Source organism: Scyliorhinus torazame, chromosome 17 (genome assembly GCF_047496885.1).
Source record: "Scyliorhinus torazame isolate Kashiwa2021f chromosome 17, sScyTor2.1, whole genome shotgun sequence".
Taxonomy (NCBI): domain Eukaryota; kingdom Metazoa; phylum Chordata; class Chondrichthyes; order Carcharhiniformes; family Scyliorhinidae; genus Scyliorhinus; species Scyliorhinus torazame.
In genome coordinates this window covers 57,453,932-57,476,219 of record NC_092723.1, presented here as the reverse complement: position 1 = coordinate 57,476,219, position 22,288 = coordinate 57,453,932, and the positions used below count along the sequence as shown (strand labels likewise).

At 50.1% G+C, this 22,288-nt stretch overlaps 1 long non-coding RNA gene across 2 annotated transcripts in view; it reads left to right on the top strand.

Annotated features, from left to right (window-relative positions):
- The window catches only part of LOC140393883 (uncharacterized), a 294,363-nt gene that overhangs the window by 53,249 nt on the left and 218,826 nt on the right, over positions 1 to 22,288 (top strand). Inside the window, exon 1 of one of the 2 annotated variants that reach the window (XR_011935760.1) lies at positions 10,204 to 10,334. The exons of the other annotated variant lie outside the window; for it this stretch is intronic. This is a non-coding gene — a long non-coding RNA (uncharacterized lncRNA). Of the gene's footprint in view, positions 1 to 10,203; positions 10,335 to 22,288 lie in introns of those variants that run through there. 2 annotated transcript variants of the gene reach the window in all.

Here is a 22,288-nt window from a genome sequence, read left to right as displayed (position 1 = left end):
CTTTGGCTCTGTGTCAAATGTTGTTCGGTAACACTCACATGAAACACCTCAGGACATTTCACTATATTAAACTGCTGCTTAAAGGCAAATTGCTGTTGCTGTCAATCTGAAGAGTCTGTCATCTGAGCAAAACACTGGAATCACACAATGCACCGTGGGCCATTAACTGCCATCTCCAGCTGACCTGTGCCACTCCAGCATAAAGTTACAGAGGTCAGTTATTTTCTATTTTGTGGCGTATCAGCCCCCACGATGCCAATTGAATCCACTGGGCTGGAACATCACCTTAAGTGACAGTGTAAAATGCGAGTTATTGGAATCAGTCGCCGATGATACAAAATGGACTGATATTCAGAGCCACCACTTTTGGGTTCTTTAATCTGAATATCAGCTCCAGCAAAAGCTTATCACCCTAACACCTCGGTGACACTGCAAAGATATAAGTTTAATTTGATGGGGAAGACCATCACAGCATTCGTCGCCAGGCTAATGCATATTGCATTGTACTGCGACTTTGCATCAGCTAGTATGCATTGTGAGTGGTGTAGCCGTACAAAGGAAACTGTTGGCTGAGTCCAAGTTGACTTTCAAGAAGGTGTTGGAAGTGGCAACAGCAATCGAGCGTGCTGAAAAGTGCACACAAGAGTTATAAGGCCAATAAAGTTTTGAAGTCCACCAGTTAGGGTGGGAAACCCTGAGTAGTAATGGCACCAGAAGATCAGGCTCAGGCAGTGAATTGAGTACAGACGCGGGAAGAATCACTAAATACCAAATATTTAAGCAGTCTAGGAGTAACACAGAGTGCTTTCAATGTGAGGGAACCATTCCCCTGAAGTGAGTAAAGTAAAAGGAGCCACATGCTACCGGGTGCAGGAAAAGAGTCCATCTATGGCACAAATACAGAAGCAAGCAGAGCCAGTCCAGTACAAACAGAGCAAGTAATCAAGCATCGATAAATAACGTGGAGGGTTGTCCAGTGGGAAGACGTAATGTCATATCCTTAAACAATGTGGGAGAGGGCAAGGTAGCCCCCATCACAGTCGGGCTAATAATAAATGGCCGGGCACTAAAAATGGAGGTGGACACGTGGGCGTCAGCTACTGTTACAAACAAACACACCTACCAGTATCTGAAATAAGGACTTCAACCCCTAAAGTTTCTGAACACAACCGCAAAATTAGCCACATATACCGGAGAGGCTATAAAGATATTTGGAGCAACTACAACCACTGTGTCGACAACAGCAGTCAGCACAGTTTCCACTGATGGTGGTGTCTGGCCGGGCACCAAGCTTCATGGGACATGATTGGCTCCGGGAGATAAAATTAAACTGGCTGGAGATCTTTAAGAATAAAGGCGGGGGCCTGAACGAGGTCTTAATGAAGTATCAAGAAGAATTCTAAGAAGAACTTGTAAAGATTGAAGAATTACAAGTTAAGACCCATGTAGATTGGAAGCTACAACTAGGTTTTTTAGGGGAAGGGCCTGATGTGTTAGTGGAAAACTTTGGAACAGAATTGCAGCGATTGGGAGATCTGGACATCATGAAACCCATCTCCCCCTGAGTGGGCTGCACCCATCGTACCGGTAGTTAAACCCAAGACAGTCAAAATTTGTGGCGGTTATACGTTAACGGTGAATCAAGCTGCGAACTTGGACAGTTGCCCACATACTCAAAATAGTGGACCTGTATGCAAAGTTGGTTGGAAGCCTGGCATATACTAAGTTGGAGATGAGCCACGCTTACCAACAATTGGAACTAGATGAGAAGTTGAGAACTTATGTCACCATAAACACCCACAAAAGACTGTATCAATATATACATTTACCCTTTGGGGTTTCGCCAGATTGTGCCATCTTCCAGCAGACTATGGAGAGAGTTTACTGCAAGGATTGCCCAAAGTTATCATTTACTTACATGATGTCCTGATTACAGACCTCATTGAGGAGGAACATTTGGCAAATCTAGATGAGATTCCAGGAAGTAGGAGTGCACCTGGAGAGAAAAAAGTGCACCTTTCAGGTTGAGGGGACTTATCTTGGATGTAGGGTGAATGCCCAAGGGTTACACCCAATGGAAGAGAGCCATTAAAGAAGAACCAGCCCTAAGAACATCTCAGAGCTCGGGTCTTTCTTGAGAATGGTTAATTACTATGGTGGTTCCTCCCTCATCTATCAACATTGCTGGATCCATTACATGTGTTGTTGAATAAGCACCAACAATGGTGCTGGAAAAAGAAGCTTTCAATCAAGTGAAGCAATTGCTTCAGTCTTCAAATTGATTAGTATATTTTGATTCAAAGAAAAAAATAGTGCTTACATGTAATACATCACTGTATGGAGTTGGGGCTGTATTACCCCATGTACAAAGAACAAAGAAAAGTACAGCACAGGAACAGGCCCTTCGGCCCTCCAAGCCTGTGCCGATCATGATGCCCTAATTAGAAAAAAAACCTTCTGCCCTTACTCGGTCCGTATCGCTCTATTTCCTCCCTATTCATGCACTCCCCAGATGCCTCTTAAATGTTGCTAATGTGCCTGCTTCCACCACATCTTCTGGCAGTGCGTTCCAGGCACTCACCACGCGTGAAAAATGCATTTCGCACATCTCCCTTAAACTTTCCCCCTCTCACCTTGAACCTGTACACACTTGTAATTGACACTTCCACCCTTGGAATAAAACCTCTGACTATCCACCCTGTCTATACCTCTCATAATTTTGTACACCTCTATCAGGTCTCCCCTCAGCCTCCGTCTTTCCAGCAAAAACAATCCTAGTTTATTCAACCTCTCCTCATAGCCAACACTCTCGAGACCAGGCAACATCCTGGTGTACCTTCTTTGCACTCTCTCCAAAGCTTCCATGTCCTTCTAATAATGTGGTGACCAGAATTGCATGCAATACTCCAAATGCGGCCTAACCAAGGATTTATATAGCTGCAACATGATTTCCCAACTCCTGTTATCAATGCCCCAGCTGATGAAGGCAAACATGCCAAATGCCTTCTTAATCATGTTGGCCACATGTGTTGCCATTTTTAGGGAACTGTGGACCTGTACACCCAGAACCCTCGGTATATTAATGTTCCTAAGGGTTCTGCCATTTACAGTATAATTCATACCCAGATTTGATCCTCCAAAATGCATCACCTCACATTTGTCTGGATTAAACTCCATCTACCATTTATGTGCCCAAATCTCCAATCTATCTATATCCTTTGTATCCTCTGACAATCCTAGGCCCCAACAGCAACTCCACCAATCTTTGTATTATCCGCAAACTTACTAATCAGGCCGCCCACACTTTCTTCCAGATCATTTATATATACTACAAACAACAGAGGCCCCAGCACTGATCCCTGTGGAACACCACTAGCCACAGACCTCCATTCTAAAAAACACCCTTCCACCCCTACCCTGTCTTCTATAACCAAGCCAGTTCTGTATTCATCTAATAAAAGCAAATTACTGCAGATGCTGGAATCTGAAACCAAAAAAGAAATGCTGGAAAATCTCAGCAGGTCTGGCAGCATCTGTAGGGAGATAAAAGAGCTAAACATTTCGAGTCCAGATGCCCCTTGTGAAAGCTTTGACAAAGGGTCATTTGGACTCGAAACATTAGCTCTTTTCCCTCCCTATAGATGCTGTCTGACCTGCTGAGATTTTCCAGTATTTTCATTTTGGTTTCGGTATTCATCTAGCCAGCCCACCCCGAATCCCATGTGATTTTAGTTTCTGTACCAATATGCCATGTGGAACCTTGCCATGTGGGACCTTGTCAAATGCCTTACTAAAGTCCATATAAACTACATCCACAGTCCTACCCTCATCAATTTTCTTTGTCACCTATCCAAAAAGCTCAATCAAGTTGGTGAGACATGGCCTCTCCTTGACAAAGTCATTCTAACTCAACCCTATTTTAATGTGCACTTCCAAGTATTCAGCAATCTCATCCTGAACAATGAACTCTAAAATCTTACAAATGACAGACGGCAGGCTAACCTGCCTATAATTTCCCGTCTTCTGCCTCCCTCTCTTCTTAAATAGGGGTGTTACATTAGCCATTTTCCAGCCCTCTGGGATCCTCCCTGACTCCAGTGATTCCTGAAAGATCACCACCAATGCCTCCACAACCTCCTCAGCTATCTCCTTCAGAACCCTGGGGTGTAGTCTATCTGATCCAGGTGATTTATCCACCTTCAGATCTTTCAGCTTCCCCAAAACCTTCTCCTTAGTGATGCCACTTCACTCACCTCTGCCCCCTGACTCTCCTGAAGTTCTGGTATGCTACTGGTGTCTTCCACCATGAAGACTGATGCAAAGAACCTATTTGGTTCCTCTGCCATATCTTTGTTCTCCATTACTACTTCTCCAGACTCATTTTCCAGTGGTCCAATGTCCATTCTTTCCCCTCTCTTACCTCTTATATATCGAAAGAAAACTCTTGCAGTCTCCTTTTATATTGTGGAGATGCCGGCGTTGGACTGGGGTGAGCACAGTAAGAAGTTTTACAACACCAGGTTAAAGTCCAACAGGTTTGTTTCGATGTCACTAGCTTTCGGAGCGCTGCTCCTTCCTCAGGTGAATGAAGAGGTATGTTCCAGAAACATATATATAGACAAATTCAAAGATGCCAGACAATGCTTGGAATGCATTCCAAGATATTCCATAGATATTGCATGGTTAGAAAAGCTTGAAGTCTTCTGAAGAGGTGAAGCTGTATCAGCTCAGAAAGAATGAGCTTAGTTGTGAGGATGGTATTGTCCTTTGGGGATCTAGAGTGGTCACCCCAAAACCAGGTAGACAGTTGTTACCAGAAGAGTTACATAGTGCCCATCCATACATATGGGCGGCATGGTAGCACAGTGGTTAGCATTGTCGCCTCACAGCTCCAGGGTCGCAGGTTCGATTCCCGGCTTGGGTTACTGTCTGTGTGGAGTCTGCACATTCTCCTCGTGTCTGCGTGGGTTTCCTCTGGGAACTCCGGTTTCTTCCCACAGTCCAAAGATGTGCAGGTTAAGTGGATTGGCCATGCTAAATAGCCCTTAGTTTCCAAAGGGGTTGGGTGGGGTTGCTGGCTTACAGGTTTGGGGCAGAGTTGCGGGCTTAAGTGGGGTGCTCTTTCCAGGGGCGGTGCAAGCTCGATGGGCTGAATGGCCTCCTTCTGCATGTAAATTCTATGTTATTAAATAGAGAAAATGAAAATGTTAGCGAGGAGCTACGTCTGCTGGCCTGGGATTGATCCAGATATAAAACAAATGGTAAAAGTGTGACCAGTGCCAACTACAACAGAGATTAACTGCCACTGCTCCCATGCACCCTTGGGAATGGCCAGGTTGCCCATAGATGAGTGTCCACATTAATTATCTTGGCCTATTTATGGGCACATGTTCCTATTGCTGTTGGATGCCCATTCACAATGAATCAAGGTTGTTGAAATGAGATCTAGCCCATGAAATAGCCCATGCTATACTTGAAAAGTTGTGTCAATGCATTGCAACCCATGGTGTGCCAAGGATGTTAATTTCAGACAATGGCACAGTGTTCACTAGTGCCGAGATCCAAAGCCACATGACCTTCAACAGCATTAAACACATTCACATGGCACCGCACCATCCTTCATCGAATGGGTTAGCTGAACGTGCTGTCCAAACGTTCAAGGCTGGCATGAAAAAACCAATCACTTGCTGCATTGGAGATTAAAGTGGCACGTTTTCTCCTGGCTTACAGAACCACCCGCACACTATGGCAGGAATAGCTCCAGCCAGGCTGTTACTAGGCCGCCGCTTAATGACAAGATTAAGCTAATTGCTCCGAATTTGGCAGGTAGGGTGGAGACAAGGCAGAGTTGTCAAAAAAAGAACCATGATTCTTCAAAAATAGAGAGGGCATTTGAGATGGATGACCCACTGCTGTCTGTAAAATTCGAGGCACTTCGACCAGTTTATTATTCAAGCGTTTTTGCCAAGTGCCCTTATTTGCGAGATTAACAAAGGACAAACACAAGTTCACAATTCAACACAAGTTTATTTTCAAACACAATAGAACAGTTCTCCCTTAAAATACACCAACTATAATATGCTAATGTACTATAATGTACTACCCGTGCCAATAAATGAGTCTCTGTCATCTAAGGGCCTGCGTCTGCGAAGGTGGGTCTCGCCCGCTACTTCCTCCTGTCCTCTGGTCTGTTGTTGAGCCTTCTCTGCTGCCTCTGCATTGAGTCTTCGCTGTGGAGGGTCTCTGGATGACTCTTCCTTGTACCCCTCTTCCAGAAGCTTTTCTGGCCCTCAGCCAAAGAGGTCTCTCGGCAGGGGTTGCAACACCCAATGGAGTTGCCGATTGGAACTCTGCAGGACAGCAGGAATCCACCCCCAGGGCTCCACCTTCAGGTACATTGGCCAGGATTCTCTAAAAACACGGCTAAGTGTTGACGCCAGCATAAACATTGGAGTGTTTCATGCAGGCATCAACGGGCCTCTTGGCCCAGCAATTCTGTAGGCCACAGGGGGCCAGGACGGCGCTGGAGTGCTCTGCGCTGCTCCAGCTGCCGTATGTGACCCTGCATTGCTCGCTGTTGGTCCGCGATTGTGCGCGGCGGCTGCTTGCGCGGTGGGGCCGCACAACTGGGCCGGCGTGGAAGAAGGTAGGGGGCCCCAGGTCACATGTGCTCACCGATCGGTGGCCCCCGACCGCGGGCCTGGCCGTCGTGGAGTTCCTCCCCCCCTCCAGAGACTGATCTCCCCCCCTCCCCGCCCCCCACTAGGATGGCCACCGCAGCCGCGATGCCGAGCTCCTGCCGGGTAGAAACATACATGAACCACGCCGGAACCCGGCCGGTCAACCGCAGAGATAATTGCCTCTTCCAATGGCCCCCGACCGGCGCGGCGTAGACCACGCGCACGCGATTGCCGCCGATTCTCCGGTCGCCGGAGAATCGCATCCTGGCGTCGGACCTGATCGCGGATCTGAGGCCCCATTCTTTGCCCCCGTGCCGAGCCCCGTTTCGGCACGGAGGCTTGGAGAATCCCGGCCATTATCCACACATAATCTTATCCCATATATGGTAGTGGTGGAAAATCTAGGTGCTCGAAAGTCTGGCTTCTTCTGGGCGATCAACAACACTCAATCCATTTTAATGGGGCCGATTATCTGCCGATGTCTTGTTTACTGGGCAGGCCCAGACTTGCCGCTGCTGTCTTTCTCTGTCCAGTGTATTCAAGTTTGGCTGTTTGACTTCCCATCATGCATGTTTGTAGTTCTGACTGTGGTTTTAATTTAAAGTGTCAATTTCTTAATTTAAAGTGTCCAATTCTGTATCGGGCCTAAGGTTCAGGCTATTGGCCATTTTACTGCACCAGTCACTGCGAAAAGCTTTGGAAGTGATCCAAATTGGGTTCCTGGAGCTGTGGTGGCTAGAAAGGGGTCACTATCGTATGAGGTGCAAATACAAGACAAGTTAGTGGAGAAGCACGTGGACCATTTGAGAAGGCAGAAACCATCCTGACAGCCAGTGCTGCTGCCCAATCCAGTTGTGCCCGATTTGCTCAAGAGATGAAGTGGTTGATCAGCCAGTGGCAGGCCAGAGTGGTGCTCCCATTGAAACTGAAGTAAGTGAGGCACAGATTCGAGAGGAGAGGCCTAGTGAGATAATTGCAGCAGAATCTATCTTGACAGTTGAGCCACAGCCAGTTGAGCTGTGTCTCCCCCAGAGGAAGAGCGAGTCCCCTGACAGACTGAAGTTTTTGACGGACTGTGTACAAGAAATGTCTCTCAGTACTGGTTCCTTCGATATTTCCAACTTACTTACCTGAATAATTACCAAGGAGGTGTTAAACAGATTAAAGCTGAGATAATTCCTGAGTAACTCCAGAACTGACCACCCACACCACCTGACCAACCCCGGCCTGATCTGACTGCCACTCATGACCTGATCCAACGAACCCCGACCCCACTAGAACTTCACCGCCTATCAACCTATCCACCTCCCTGCCCGCTTACCTACTACCTACCCACCTGATCCACTTGCCATCCTACCCTTCTGCCACCTTATCCACCTGCCACACCACCCACCTTTCACCCGACCCACCTTCAATCTCACCCACCTACCCACTCACCTCACCCAACTACCCACCCGACCACCCTACTCATTCACTCATTTATCCACTGACTCATTCACACATTCACTAACATTCACACTGGGCTTTTATGCTTACCACATGGAAGCTAAAAACAGGATGTCTCCTGTAATCCTCCCGGCATTACAACACTGTGCCTGAGTGTCTTGTTGGATGCTGCATTCTGCATTTCTGGTAAAGCCAGGTTCAGGTGACCCAGCAGAAGGAGTGGAGCACTGTCGAGGTCGGCCAAAGTTCAAACGGAGCAGCACACTTATGATGATTGCCGCGTCTTGGATGATCTCGGCCAATATGTCATAGATTCATATCTGGGTCGGTCAAAACAACAACCTAACTATTCTAATCCCGTTTCCTAGCACTTGGCCCATAGTCTTGTATGCCTTGGAATCGCAAGTGCCTTGGGATCGCAATATATTTTTATCTTTTCATATATGTTTCACTCGGTGTGCAATGAAGTGTATGTTTAACGTTTCTATCCTACTCGGTTACCAGCAGATCTATCACCATTTGACAATTCCAGGTGCGAGATTTTGTGTCATCCAGTCATCCATTTACTTGTGACAATCCATGGCACCAAACACAAACATATCCAAAAAGGTGAAACCACATTTGTCGAGCAGACCGCAAACAATGGCAAAGGGACATCATTTGGTTCTTTCTTCATTCGGTCTTTCGCCACATTCTTTGTCTCCCTTTTGCCATTCTCTTCTTTCATGGTCTGTGTAGCTGTGGGACTTGCAAACATTTCCTCTTTGCCAAGGGTGCAGATGCTACAAAGGCCATGGTAACAGAGGAGGAAACTCTGTCACCAGAAGGGATCAGAATTGACAAAGTATTGATTAAATTGTTGGTACTTAAAGTTGATAAGGCACTGGGATCAGATGAGACACATTCAAGGATATTAAAGGAAAGGGATGTGGAAATTCCAGGGGCGCTGGTCATAATCTTCCAGTCTTCCCTCAACTCAAGGGAGGTTTCAGAGGTGTGGACAGGCTAATTAACTATTTACTCATCTTTTCACTGTAATTTCAATGCATTTGATTCAATGGAGGGAAAGGGGGAGCGAAAGAAGATGTTTTGTTCCAGGAATTCCAGGAAGAATGTGATTAACCTGGAGCGGATGCAGAGGAGGTTCATCAGGACTTTGCCTGGGATGAAGCATTTGAACTATGAAGAGAGGCTGGATAGACTCAGGTGTTTTTGATAGAGCAAAGAAGGCTGAGGAGTACATGATTGGGGTGTGTAAGGTTGAGGGGTATGGAGAGGGTGGATAGGAAGCAGCCCTTTCGGTGAAGGGTCAATAATGGTGGGGGGGATATCATTTTAAGGTGAGGGGCAGGATGTTTAGAGGGGATTTGAGGAAAAATATTTTCAGCCAAAGGGTTGGTGGGCGTCTGGAATGCACTGCCTGGGAGGATAGTAGAGGCGGGAAACCTCAGAACCATTACAAAGTACGCGGATAAGCATTTGAAACATCATAACATTCAAAGCTGTGCCAAGTGCTGGAAAGTGGAATTAGTGTTGATTTAGTGTAATTTTATTGGTGCAAACTCGATGGGCCGAAGGGCCTCTCCTGTACTGTATGCCTCTCTGACTCTAATTAAGTGCAACGTGTTGACATTTCTCCAGTGTCCCCATGGCTGGGATTTCAGATTCAGTCGTGGCACAAAAACAATCATTTGTTGGACATTTTGGGTAATTTTAGAGTATTCCATGAAGACGACACATGTATTCTTGCTTCTGAATATCGCTAGTTGGCACCATAATACTTTAATATGTCACCAGTTTTATTTTTGTCTTGGAATATTTATCATTTCTCTCCCTTTGCCACATCTTTGGCAAACTTTGTGAGGGGGTGGGGAAAGAATACCAACCGACTCTCCTAGTTTGCTGCTCCATAAAACAGCAGTTAAAAAATGATTGAGTGCATCTTGGAAGCAACTGCCTCCGATTCCCCCTCCCCCTTAAGAGGAGACAGCTGTTCTCTGCTTGGTGTCTTTCCTTGCCTTGGCCAAGCTGAGACTGCGAGTCTCAGGAGTAAACCTGCATTCTATCAGTTTGCGTCGCAGTGCACAGACACTGCAACGTGATGTGACGTTCACAATTCTCTGCTGGATCTCCTTGCTGATCAGCACAGCTTAGGTGCAAGGTTTGAGAGGGGGAGGCGAAATGAGGGAGGCAGAAAATAACACAGAGGTGGGTTTTAAAACATTTTTACAGCCTTCTCAGTGACTCAGCTCTCACACCAGCTATCACTGTGACCTTTAAAATGTGAAGAACAATTTAGATTTTTCAAACTGCCTTTGTATTTCCCACTTTTGTGCCACTGTGAAGCTATTCAGCTGAAACATCTTTTAGCGAGAGGATTGAAACTATTGGCAGGTCAAGGAATTCAAACCCAGAGTGCAGCTGAAAAGAAGGATAACTCTTCTGTTCTTGGAGTTTGAACGCACAGGAAGATGTCAATAGAAAATCCTGCATCATGGCATTAGGCCTGGCAAAGCCCCTCTCAGTAAGGCAAAGCTGGGTTGGTCCCCATCACGTTCTATATAATATAGTAACATATTGTGGCCTGATTTTACCCGGACATTGCAAACAAACCTACAAAATAAACTTGTTATAAGCTGTGTAACTTCAATATTGCATCTTTAAATTTGATCTATTTTCGGAAACATTGAGCCCTTAAATATCAATTTACTCGTTTCACTTCTTTGCAAATCTTTGCTTTCTAATCAAGGTCCCTTCTAGCCAAAAGAAACAAAAAACACAGTTAGTATTTGTGGTCAGCTTGGAACAGCAGTGAAGGATTTTCTATTCCAGTTGCTCGGGCACTGTTCTACTTTCTGCCCAGTATCAAATCACTGAGATTAAGAAAGCCATCAAATTCCCATGTTAACAGCCTCACGGAATAGAATCTTGCATGCCTCCATTGAACTGGAATATTTAAACAGGTTGTTAAATGACTTTGCTGTAATTCTGGGCCACACTGGAGCTGGAATTTGCCTGCGTGATTCTGCACTCAGCTATCAGGATCCAAGGTGGGTCAGAAGCCTGAACTGTGTACCAAACAGTCCCTCTTCGGGATTTTCCCCGGAGTGACCAGTTAATGACCAGAAGGCGGGCTTGCCATCAAAACAAAGATGGTGGTTGGTCTCTCTAAGCTGGAGATCCAATCAGACGTTTTCTCAAGTGTTCAATCTTCAGTTGTTCAGTGTTTGATTATGTGGTTCTGGTCTATGCTCAATCTGATTGGTTGGGTAAGCCTAGGTGCAGGCTCAGAATTATCAGACACCACCGGAGCTTTTCCTAAATTCATTTATGGGATCTGGGTGTCACTGACTAGACCAGAATTTATTGCCCACCTCTAGTGCCTTTCGGAAGGTGGCCGTTATCTGCCTTCTTGGACCACTGCAGCCCCTGAGATGTTGGCACGCCCACAGTGCTGTTAGGGAGGGAGTTCCAGTATTTTGACCCACCAACGGTTTCGGAGCAGTGACATGTTTCCAAATTAGGATGGTGAGTGTCTTGGAGGGGAACCTCCAGGCGGTGGTATTCCCATGTGTCTGCTGCCCTGGTCCTTCTTGATGGTAGTGGTTATGAGTTTGAAAGGTGCTGCTTAAAGAACCTTGGTGAGTTCCTGCAGTGCATCTTGTAAATTATACACATGGCTGCCACTGACTGTCATTAGAACATAGAACATAAAACATTACAGCGCAGTACAGGCCCCTCGGCCCTCGATGTTGCACCGACCTGTGAAACCACTCTAAAGCCCGTCTACACTATTCCCTTATCGTCCATATGTCTATCCAATGACCATTTGAATACCCTTAGTGTTGGCGAGTCCACTACTGTTGCAGGCAGGGCATTCCACACCCTTACTACTCTCTGAGTAAAGAACCTACCTCTGACATCTGTCTTATATCTATCTGCCCTCAATTTAAAGCTATGTCCCCTCTTGCTAGACATCACCATCCGAGGAAAAAGGCTCTACTGTCCACCCTATCCAATCCTCTGATCATCTTGTATGCCTCAATTAAGTCACCTCTTAACCTTCTTCTCTCTAACGAAAACAGCCTCAAGTCCCTCAGCCTTTCCTCATAAGATCTTCCCTCCATACCAGGCAACATTCTGATAAATCTCCTCTGCACCCTTTCCAATGCTTCCACATCCTTCCTATGATGCGGCGACCAGAATTGCACGCAATACACCAAATGCGGCCGCACCAGAGTTTTGTACAGCTGCAACATGACCTCATGGCTCCGAAACTCAATCCCTCTACCAATAAAAGCTAACACACCGTACGCCTTCTTAACAACCCTCTCAACCTGGGTGGCAACTTTCAGGGATCTATGTACATGGACACCGAGATCTCTCTGCTCATCCACACTGCCAAGAATCTTTTTAGCCCAGTACTCTGTCTTCTTGTTATTCCTTCCAAAATGAATCACCTCACACTTTTCTGCATTAAACTCCATTTGCCACCTCTCAGCCCAGCGCTGCAGCTTATCTATGTCCCTCTGTAACTTGTAACATCCTTCCGCACTGTCCACAACTCCACCGACTTTAGTGTCACCTGCAAATTTACTCACCCATCCTTCTACGCCCTCCTCCAGGTCATTTATACAAATGACAAACAGCAGTGGCCCCAAAACAGATCCTTGTGGTACACCACTATTAACTGGACTCCAGTCTGAACATTTCCCATCAACCACCACCCTTTGTCTTCTTCCAGCTAGCCAATTTCTGATCCAAACTGCTAAATCACACACCGTATTTTCTGCAGTAGCCTACTGTGGGGAACCTTATCAAACGCTTTACTGACATCCATATACACCACATCAACTGCTTTACCCTCATCCACCTGTTTGGTCACCTTCTCAAAGAACTCAATACGTTTTGTGAGGCACGACCTACCCTTCACAAAACCGTGTCGACTATCTCTAATCAAAATATTCCTTTCCAGATGATTATACATCCTATCTCTTTTAAATGTTTCCAAGATTTTGCCCACAACAGAAGTAAGGCTCACTGGTCTATAGTTACCGGGGTTGTCTCTACTCCCCTTCTTGAACAAGGGGACAACATTTGCTATCGTCCTGTCTTCTGGCACTATTCCTGTAGACAAAGATGACTTAAAGATCAAAGCCAAAGGCTCAGCAATCTTCTCCCTAGCTTCCCAGAGAATCCTAGGATAAATCTCATCTGGCCCAGGGGACTTATCTATTTTCACTTTTTCCAGAATTGCTAGCACCTCCTCCTCATGAACCTCAAGCCCGTCTAGTCTAGTAGCCTGAATCTCAGTATTCTCCTCGACAACACTGTCTTTTTCCTGTGTGAATTGGTGGAGGGATTAAATGTTTAGTGGAAGGGGTAGGAATCAAGCGGGCTGCTTTGTCCTGGGTGGTGTCGAGCTTCTTGTGTGTTGGGACTGCACTCATCCAGGAAAGTGGAGAGTATTCCATTACACTCCTGACTTGTCTCTTGTAGATGGTGGACAGGCTTTGGGGAATCAGGATTCCTCACCCTTGACCTTCTCTGGTAGCCACTGGTGAACTCAGCAATGGGAATGCCATTGAATGTAAAGGGGTGATAGTTAAATCCTCTTGACAAAAGGTATTCTGGACTTGAAATGTTAGCTCCTTTCTCTCCTTTCCAGATGCTGCCAGACTTGCTGAGATTTTCCAGCATTTTCTCTTTGGTTTCAGATTCCAGCATCCGCAGTAATTTGCTTTTATATAGTTAAATCTTCTCTTTTCAGAGATGGTCATTGCCTGGCACTTGTGTGGCACGAATGTAACTTGCCATTTGTCAGCCCAAACCTGGATATTGTCCAGGTCTTGCTGCATTTCAGCATGGATTGCTTCATTATCTGAGGAGTCGTGACTGGTGCTGAACATTGTGCAGTCATCGGCGAACATCCCCACTTCTTACCTTATGTTGGAAGGAAGGTAATTGACGAAGCAGCTGAAGATGGTTAGCTTAGGACACTACCCTGAGGAACTCCTGCAGTGATGACCTGGAGCTGTGATGATTGGCTTCCAACCACCACAACCATCTTCCTTTGTGCCAGGTATGACTCCAACCAGCGGAGAGTTTCCCCCCGATTCCCATTGACTCCAGTTTTGCTAGGGCTCCTTGATGGCGTATTCAGTCAAATGCTGTCTTGATGTCAAGGGCAGTCAAACTCACCTCAACTCTGGAGTTCAGCTTTTTTGCCCAATTTTGAACCAAGGCTGTAATGAGGTTAGGGGCTGAGTGACCCTGGTGAAACCCAATCTGAGCACTGTGACAGCTTATTGCTGAGTAAGTGCAGCTTGATGGTGCTGTTGATGACCCATTCCATCACTTTGCTGATGATCGAGAGAAGACTAATGGGGCAGTAATTGGCAGGGTTGGATTTGTTCTGTTTCTTGGGTACAAGACATACCTGGACAATTTTCCACATTGCTGGGTCGATGCTAGTGTTGTTGCTGTACTGGCACAGCTTGGCTAGAGGCGTGGTAAGTTCTAGAGCACAAGTCTTCAGTACTATTGCAGGAATATTGTCAATGCCCATAGCCTTTGCAGTATCCATTGCCTTCAGCCATGTTGAAATCATGTGGAGTGAATCGAATTGACTGAAGACTGGCATTTGTGATGCTGGGGACCTCTGGAGAAGGCCAAGATGGATCATCGCTCGGCACTTCTGACTGAAGATTGTGGTGAATGCTTCAACCTTATCTTTTGCACTGGTGTGCTAGGCTCCTCCCTCATTGAGGCTGGGGATATTTGTGGAGCTCCTCCTCCAGTGAGTTGATTAATTGTCCACCACCATTCACGGCTGGATGTGGCAGGTCTTCAGAGCTTAGATCTGATCCGTTGGTTGTGCGATCATTTAGCTCTGTCTATTATTTGCTGCTTCTGCTGTTTGGCATGCAAGTAGTCCTGTATTGTAGCTTCACCAAGTTGACACCTCATTTGTAGGTATGGTGTTGCTCCTGACATGCCCTCCTGCACTCTTCATTGAATCAGGGTTGATCTCCTAGCTTGGTGGCAATGGTAGAGTGGGGGATATGCTGGGTAATGAGATTACAGGTTATGGCACAAATCATGCTACTGCTGATGGCCCACAACTTCTCATGAATGCTCAGTTTTGAGCTGTTAGATCTATTCGAATTAGTGGTAGTGCCACACAGCATGATGGAGGGTATCCTTGATGTTGAAGAGGGCCTTTATCTCCAAAGAACTGTGTGGTGATCATTCCTACCGATATTGTCACAGACCAATGCATCTGCAGCAGGCAGGTTCGCGAGGATGATGGTGGTACTGCAGACACGAACATATATCCCTATTATGCCACCTCTGCTGGTTTTGTGCTGCTGGTGGCACAGGACATACCCAGGAATGGTAATGGGACATCATCTGTAAGATATAATTCTGTGAGTATGACGTCAGGCTGTTGCTTGACTAATCTGTGACTAGACAGCTCTCCCAAATAAGCCCACAGATGTTAGACTTTGCAGGCGTCGACAGGGCTAAGTTTGCTGCTGCCGTTCCTGGTGTCTAAGTCGATGCCAGGTGGTCCGTCCAGTTACATTCCTTATTGTTCCAATTGTAATGGCTGAATACAACTGAATTGTTTGCTAAGTTATTTCAGAGGGTATTTAAGAGTCAACCACATTGCTGTGGGTCTGGAGTCACACGTAGTAGGCCAGGTAAGAACGGCAGAATTACCTCCCTGAAAGGTATTAATGAACCAGATGGGCTTTTCTGACACTCAATTCATGGTCCTCGTTAGACTTGTAATTCTGCATATTTTATTGAGTTTTAAAATTCCACCAACTGCCGTGGTGGAATTCGAACCCGGGTTCCCTGGACTTTCACCCTGGGTCTCTGGATTACTAGTCAAGCAGCAATAACACTGCGCCACTGCCTCCAGCTTCTAGAACCTAGAACTAGAACAAATGCGAGTATAGACATTTTGTGAATGCAGAGGTACTTTAGAATTTTTGTAAATAAACCTGTTACATGCTTAGAAACTATGTCAGCTGGTCTGAAATATATAAAATATACCGCAGCCTCCAGATTGGAAGAGACAGCAAGCAGATTGCAATGGGGGCTAAGTAATTAAGGGATGCTTCAAATGGAGGCAGCTGCCTCCAATTTTTTAAAACAAAAACAAAACAGCTTTTGTGGCCAGGCCACCACCGTGGTGTGTCCCTCTACAGGACAGCCTGAGAATGCTGCCACACCCAGGGAGACAAGGTGGCCTCTAGGCCTGCTTGGAGCAATGGCCCCTTCTTCTGTCACCTGGGGGTGTTCCCCCCAGGCGGTTCCACTGATGCCTGCCACCTGATAGAAATTGGAGGCCGACGTGAATCCCAATCAGCCTCCTTTAATTGTCCTTCAGTGACCCTGAACGGGCCTGATTGGCTGCCCAGGCCTGAAACTCTCCTCATCCCACCTTTGTGAAAATGTGGAATGGAGCTGTGGGACCGCCGTGCAAAAACATGGTGCTCGGGCGGCACGGTGGCACAGTGGTTAGCATTGCTGCCTCAAAGTGCCAGGGGCCTGGGATCAATTCTGGCCTCGGGTGACTGTCTGTGCGGAGTCTGCATGTTCTCCCTGTGTCTGTGGGGGTTTCCTCCGGGTGCTCCGGTTTCCTCCCACAGTCCAAAGATGTGCAGGTTAGGTGGATTGGTCATGATAATTTGCCCCTCAGGGTGGAGTTGCAGGAATAGGGCAGGGAATTGGGCCTAGGTAGGGTGGTCTTTCAGAGGGTCGGTGCAGACTCGATGGGTCGAATGGCCTCCTTCTGCACTGTAGGGATTCTATGATTCTCTGATTCTATCTTCAGTGCCCACCCACCACTGTTTCTGGCTCTAGTGGGGCTGATGATTCATGCAGATATTTTTCTTTCTCACTGTGATGGATTGAGCGTCTGAGTCATGTCATTCTATGAATTGACGTGTGTCACTAATGGGGTCTCGGTCTCCCAGCGAGAGATGGACCGAATAGTTGACCGGTACGGCTTACGCGCAACGTTCCCATATCTGGATAATGTCATCATCTGCGGCCATGACCAGCAGGACCACGACACCAACCTCCGCAAATTTCTCCAGACCGCGAAAATCCTTAACCTGACATACAATAAGGATAAATGCGTGTTTAGCACTGGCCGTCTAGCCATTCTACGCTACGTAGTGCGAAATGGAGTTATAGGCCCCGACCCTGAGCGCATGCGCCCCCTTATGGAGTTCCCCCTCCCTCACTGACCCAAGGCTGCCTCGGGTTCTTCAGCTATTACACACAGTGGGTCCCCAATTACGCAGACAAAGTCCGACCCCTGATCCAGTCCACAACCTTTCCCCTGTCGGCGGAGGCCCGCCAGGCCTTGATCCGCATCAAAACGGACATTGCTAAAGCCACGATGCGCGCCACCGATGAGTCCCTCCCCTTCCAGGTCGAGAGCGACGCGTCTGACGTAGCTCTGGCGGCCACCCTCAGCCAAGCGGGCAGGCCTGTGGCTTTCTTCTCCCGCACCCTCCATGCTTCCGAAATTCGCCATTCCTCGGTCGAAAAAGAGGCACAAGCCGTAGTAGAAGTTGTGAGACATTGGAGGCATTACCTGGCCGGCAGGAGATTCACTCGCTTCACGGACCAACGGTCGGTTGCCTTCATGTTCGATAATGCACAGCGGGGCAAGATTTAAAACGACAAGATCGTGCGGTGGAGGATAGAACTCTCCATCTTCAACTACGAGCTCTTGTACCATCCGGGGAAGCTAAACGAGCCTCCTGATGCCCTGCCCCGCGGCACTTGTGCCACTGCACGAGTGGACCGCCTCCGAGCCCTCCATGAGGACCTCTGCCACCTGGGGGTCACTCGTTTCTTCCACTTCATCAAGACCCGCAACCTGCCCTACTCCATCGAGGAGGTCAGGACAGTCACCAGAGACTGCCAAATCTGCGCGGAGTGCAAACCGCACTTCTACCGGCCAGAGAGGGCGCACCTGATAAAGGCTTCCCATCCCTTTGAGCGCCTCAGCATGGATTTCAAAGGCCCCCTCCCCTCGCCCGACCGCAACACGTATTTCCTGAACGTGATTGACGAGTACTCCCGGTTCCCATTTGCCATCCCCTGCCCCGACATGACCACAACCGCCGTCATCAAGGCCCTCCAGGGTATCTTTACACTGTTCGGTTTCCCCGCGTACATTCACAGTGATAGGGGGTCCTCCTTTATGAGCGACGAACTGTGTCAATTCCTGCTCAGCAAGGGCATCACCTCGAGCAGGATGACCAGTTACAACTCCCGGGGAAACGGACAGGTGGAGAGGGAGAACGGAACGGTCTGGAAGACTGTTCTACTGGCCCTATGGTCCAGGAATCTCCCAGTCTCCCGCAGGCAAGACGTCCTCCCGATGGCCCTCCACGCCATCCGGTCGCTACTCTGTACAACCACAAATCAGGCACCTCATGAACGTCTCCTTGTTTTCCCCAGGAAGTCCTCCTCCGGAACCTCGCTCCCAGCCTGGCTAGCGACACCCGGATCCATCCTGCTTCGGAAGCACGTGAGGGCGCACAAGTCGGACCCGTTGGTCGAGAGGGTCCACCTGCTGCACGCTAACCCCCAGTACGCCTACGTGGCGTTCCCTGACGGCCGGCAAGATACAGTCTCCCTTCGGGACCTGGTGCCCGCCGGAACCCCACACGCACCCGAACCATTACCCCCACCCGCACCCCCTCCCCCACAGCAGTGGGAGGGGTCAGTACTCCCGCCGCTCCTGCTTAGGCCCGCCAACCCACCGACGCCCCCTACAGGCGTCCCACCCCCGTGTCAACCGTTTGCCCCAACAGCGCCACCTAGGGGCGACGAAGCAGCCAGGGAGGCCAAAACCACGCTCCCGGAGTCGCAACCACTGGGAGCCCCACCAGAATCACCACCGAAGCCCAGACGCTCCAGAAGGACGACCAGGTCACCCGATCGACTGATTGCTTCGCTGTGACTTTAACTGTGAATGAACACTTTGTAAATATCCTCGACTGCACGGTACCTCCATACCTGATCATACCATGTTAAAGGCGACTGTCACCACTGGCCATCACCCCCGCCGGACTCTTTTTTAACGGGGTGAATGTGGTAGTACCAGGTATTGCGGTACCTAAGAGCCTGATGACCATTGGTTAGACCCAGGAGCCTACCATTGGCTGTTGTTACGTAGCTCCGCCCTGACAGGCGGAGTATAAGAGATGGTGCTGTCCCGGCAGCCTTCACTTTCTGTTCCGAAGCTGCTGGGGAACAAGTTCTAGTAGATTAAAGCCTTCAGTTATGGAATCACTTCGCCTTGTGTGTAATTGATCGCGCATCAGGGATCTGGAACGCCAGGTGACAGGGCTCATTTCGGCCCTGCTCACCTTGGATACCAGCCTTGATGGAGGCCAAAAACCCAACCCTAGATCTGGTCAGGCGTTGTTGCCAAGGTTAAAGAAGGCACTCGCTACTGAGGCTTTTTCACCGAGAAGAACACAAACCTATTTATTTCTTCTTTGGACAACAGAAGGATTGTTACTCCAATAGAGCGGGTGACAAATTTTCTTTTCAGCCTGAGGTTGTTTACCAGCCCAGGAAACAAATGTCCACAGTCCACTGTTTTCACAGTAAATGTAAGAGGCATCAATAAACATATTATGCATTAAATGCTAGGTGATGCCATGCTGGTTCACAAATAGAACATGCCGAGTGTTGACAGCTTTGTTAACTGTTACTGACGAGATAGGCTGTAAGTGTTCAGAATATGGGGCGTCATTCTCCGACCCCCCGCCGGGTCGGAGAATGGCCGTTGGCCGCCGTGAATCCCGCCCCCGCCGAAGTCTCTGAAGGGAGAAAGTCTCCGAAGGGAGAAAAGTCGGCGGGGCGTTAATGGCGCCGCTGCCGCGGAGAATGTCACGGGTCTGCGCAAGGCAGCCGATTTTCGGCCTGCCGATATTCTCCCTTCCGGATGGGCCGAAGTCCCGTCGACGTGATGACCGTTCACGTCGACGTGAATCAAACCTCCTTTTCATCCGGCGTGACCCGGTGCTCCAGGCTCACGCCGACCAGCGAGGAGGTGAGTGACGGCCTGGGGGGTTGGCTCTGGGCAGGAAATGGCGTGGCCGCAGACTGATTGCGTGAGGAGAGGTGTGTCTCGGCTTGTGTGTGTGTGCGGCGGGGGGGGTGGTGGTTAGAGTAGGCTGGGCTCCGGGGGAGTGCCGGGAGGGGGTCCGTGCCGGGGTGGAGGTTGGGGGTTGGGGGGGGTCCGTGCCGGGGTGGAGGTTGGGGGGGGGGTCCGTGCCGGGATGGAGGTTGTGGAGGGGGGGGTCCGTGCTGGGGTGGAGGTTGGGGGTTGGGTGGGTCCGTGCTGGGGTGGAGGTTGGGGAGGGGGTCCGTGCCGGGGTGGAGGTTGGGGGGGGGTCCGTGCCGGGGTGGAGGTTGGGGGTTGGGGGGGGTCCGTGCCGGGGTGGAGGTTGGGAGGGGGGGGTCCGTGCTGGGGTGGAGGTTGGGGGTTGGGGGGGGTCCGTGCTGGGGTGGAGGTTGGGGAGGGGGTCCGTGCCGGGGTGGAGGTTGGGGGGGGGTCCGTGCTGGGGTGGAGGTTGGGGGTTGGGGAGGGGTCCGTGCCGGGGTGGAGGTTGGGGGGGGGTCCGTGCTGGGGTGGAGGTTGGGGAGGGGGTCCGTGCCGGGGTGGAGGTTGGGGGGGGGGGTCCGTGCCGGGGTGGAGGCTGGGGGGGGGGTCCGTGCTGGGGTGGAGGTTGGGGGTTGGGGGGGTCCGTGCTGGGGTGGAGGTTGGGGAGGGGGGTCCGTGCCGGGGTGGAGGTTGGGGGAGGGTCCGTGCTGGGGTGGAGGTTGGGGGTTGGGGGGGGTCCGTGCTGGGGTGGAGGTTGGGGAGGGGGTCCGTGCCGGGGTGGAGGTTGGGGGGGGGGTCCGTGCTGGGGTGGAGCTTGGGGGTTGGGGGGGGTCCGTGGGCTGGGGTGGAGGTTGGGGAGGGGTCCGTGCCGGGGTGGAGGTTGGGGGGGGGTTCGTGCTGGGGTGGAGGTTGGGGGTTGGGGGGGGGGTCCGTGCTGGGGTGGAGGTTGGGGAGGGGGTCCGTGCCGGGGTGGAGGTTGGGAGGGGGTCCGTGCCGGGGTGGAGGTTGGGGGGGGAGTCCGTGCTGGGGTGGAGGTTGGGGGGGGGGTCCGTGCTGGGGTGGAGGTTGGGGGTTGGGGAGGGGGTCCGTGCCGGGGTGGGTGATGGGAGGGCAAATGAGTTGGTCCACCTGGCCAGGTGCCAGCCTCCAACAGTTGGACCCATGTGGTCCATGCCACCTGGCTGGGGGGAGGAGGGGATATGGGCAATGATGACATGTCGTCGTTCCCCTCCCCCACACCAGGCCGTCATGTTTTCAGACCATCCAGCGATGTTGGCCGCCGTGGTGGCAGCCGCTCATGTCTATGTTGCCCTGGATGAGGAGGAGGAGGAGGAGGAGCGTGCCAGAGAGGCGGCACAGGCTGCCGCAGAGGGGCAGGCTGCAGCCGCCCAGGCTGGAGGGACACCTGACCGACAGGACGAGGAGGGGGAGGAGGACGTCGCGGCCCCACGGCAACGGAGGCACCCGAGGGCGCCCCGTGTGTACCGGCCCCGGCAATCATACCAGGACCTCACGGACCGGGAATGCAGGAGGAGACTCCGGATGAGCCGGGAAACCGTGGCACACATCTGCCACCTGCTGGCACACCTGTCACCGCGTGGCACTGGCGGGGGACACCCTCTCCCTGTGTCCGTCAAGGTTACGGTGGCCCTGAACTTTTATGCAACGGGGTCATTCCAGGCACCGAGTGGGGACCTGTCCGGCATATCGCAGACATCGGTGCATCGGTGCATCCGGGGCAGTGACAGATGCCCTTTATGCCATGGCGCACCGCTACATCCGCTTCCCCGTGCGACCGGGCCAGCCAAGATGCCCGGGCCGTGGGCTTCTCTGCCGTTGCCGGGTTCCCCATGGTCCAGGGCAGCGATCGATGGGATGCACGTCGCCGTGCGGCCACCTGCAGAGAACAGGGCCGTGTTCACTAATAGGAAGGGGACCTATTCAATGAACGTACAGGTGGTCTGCGACCACCGCATGATGATCCTGCACGTCTGCGCCCGTCACCCAG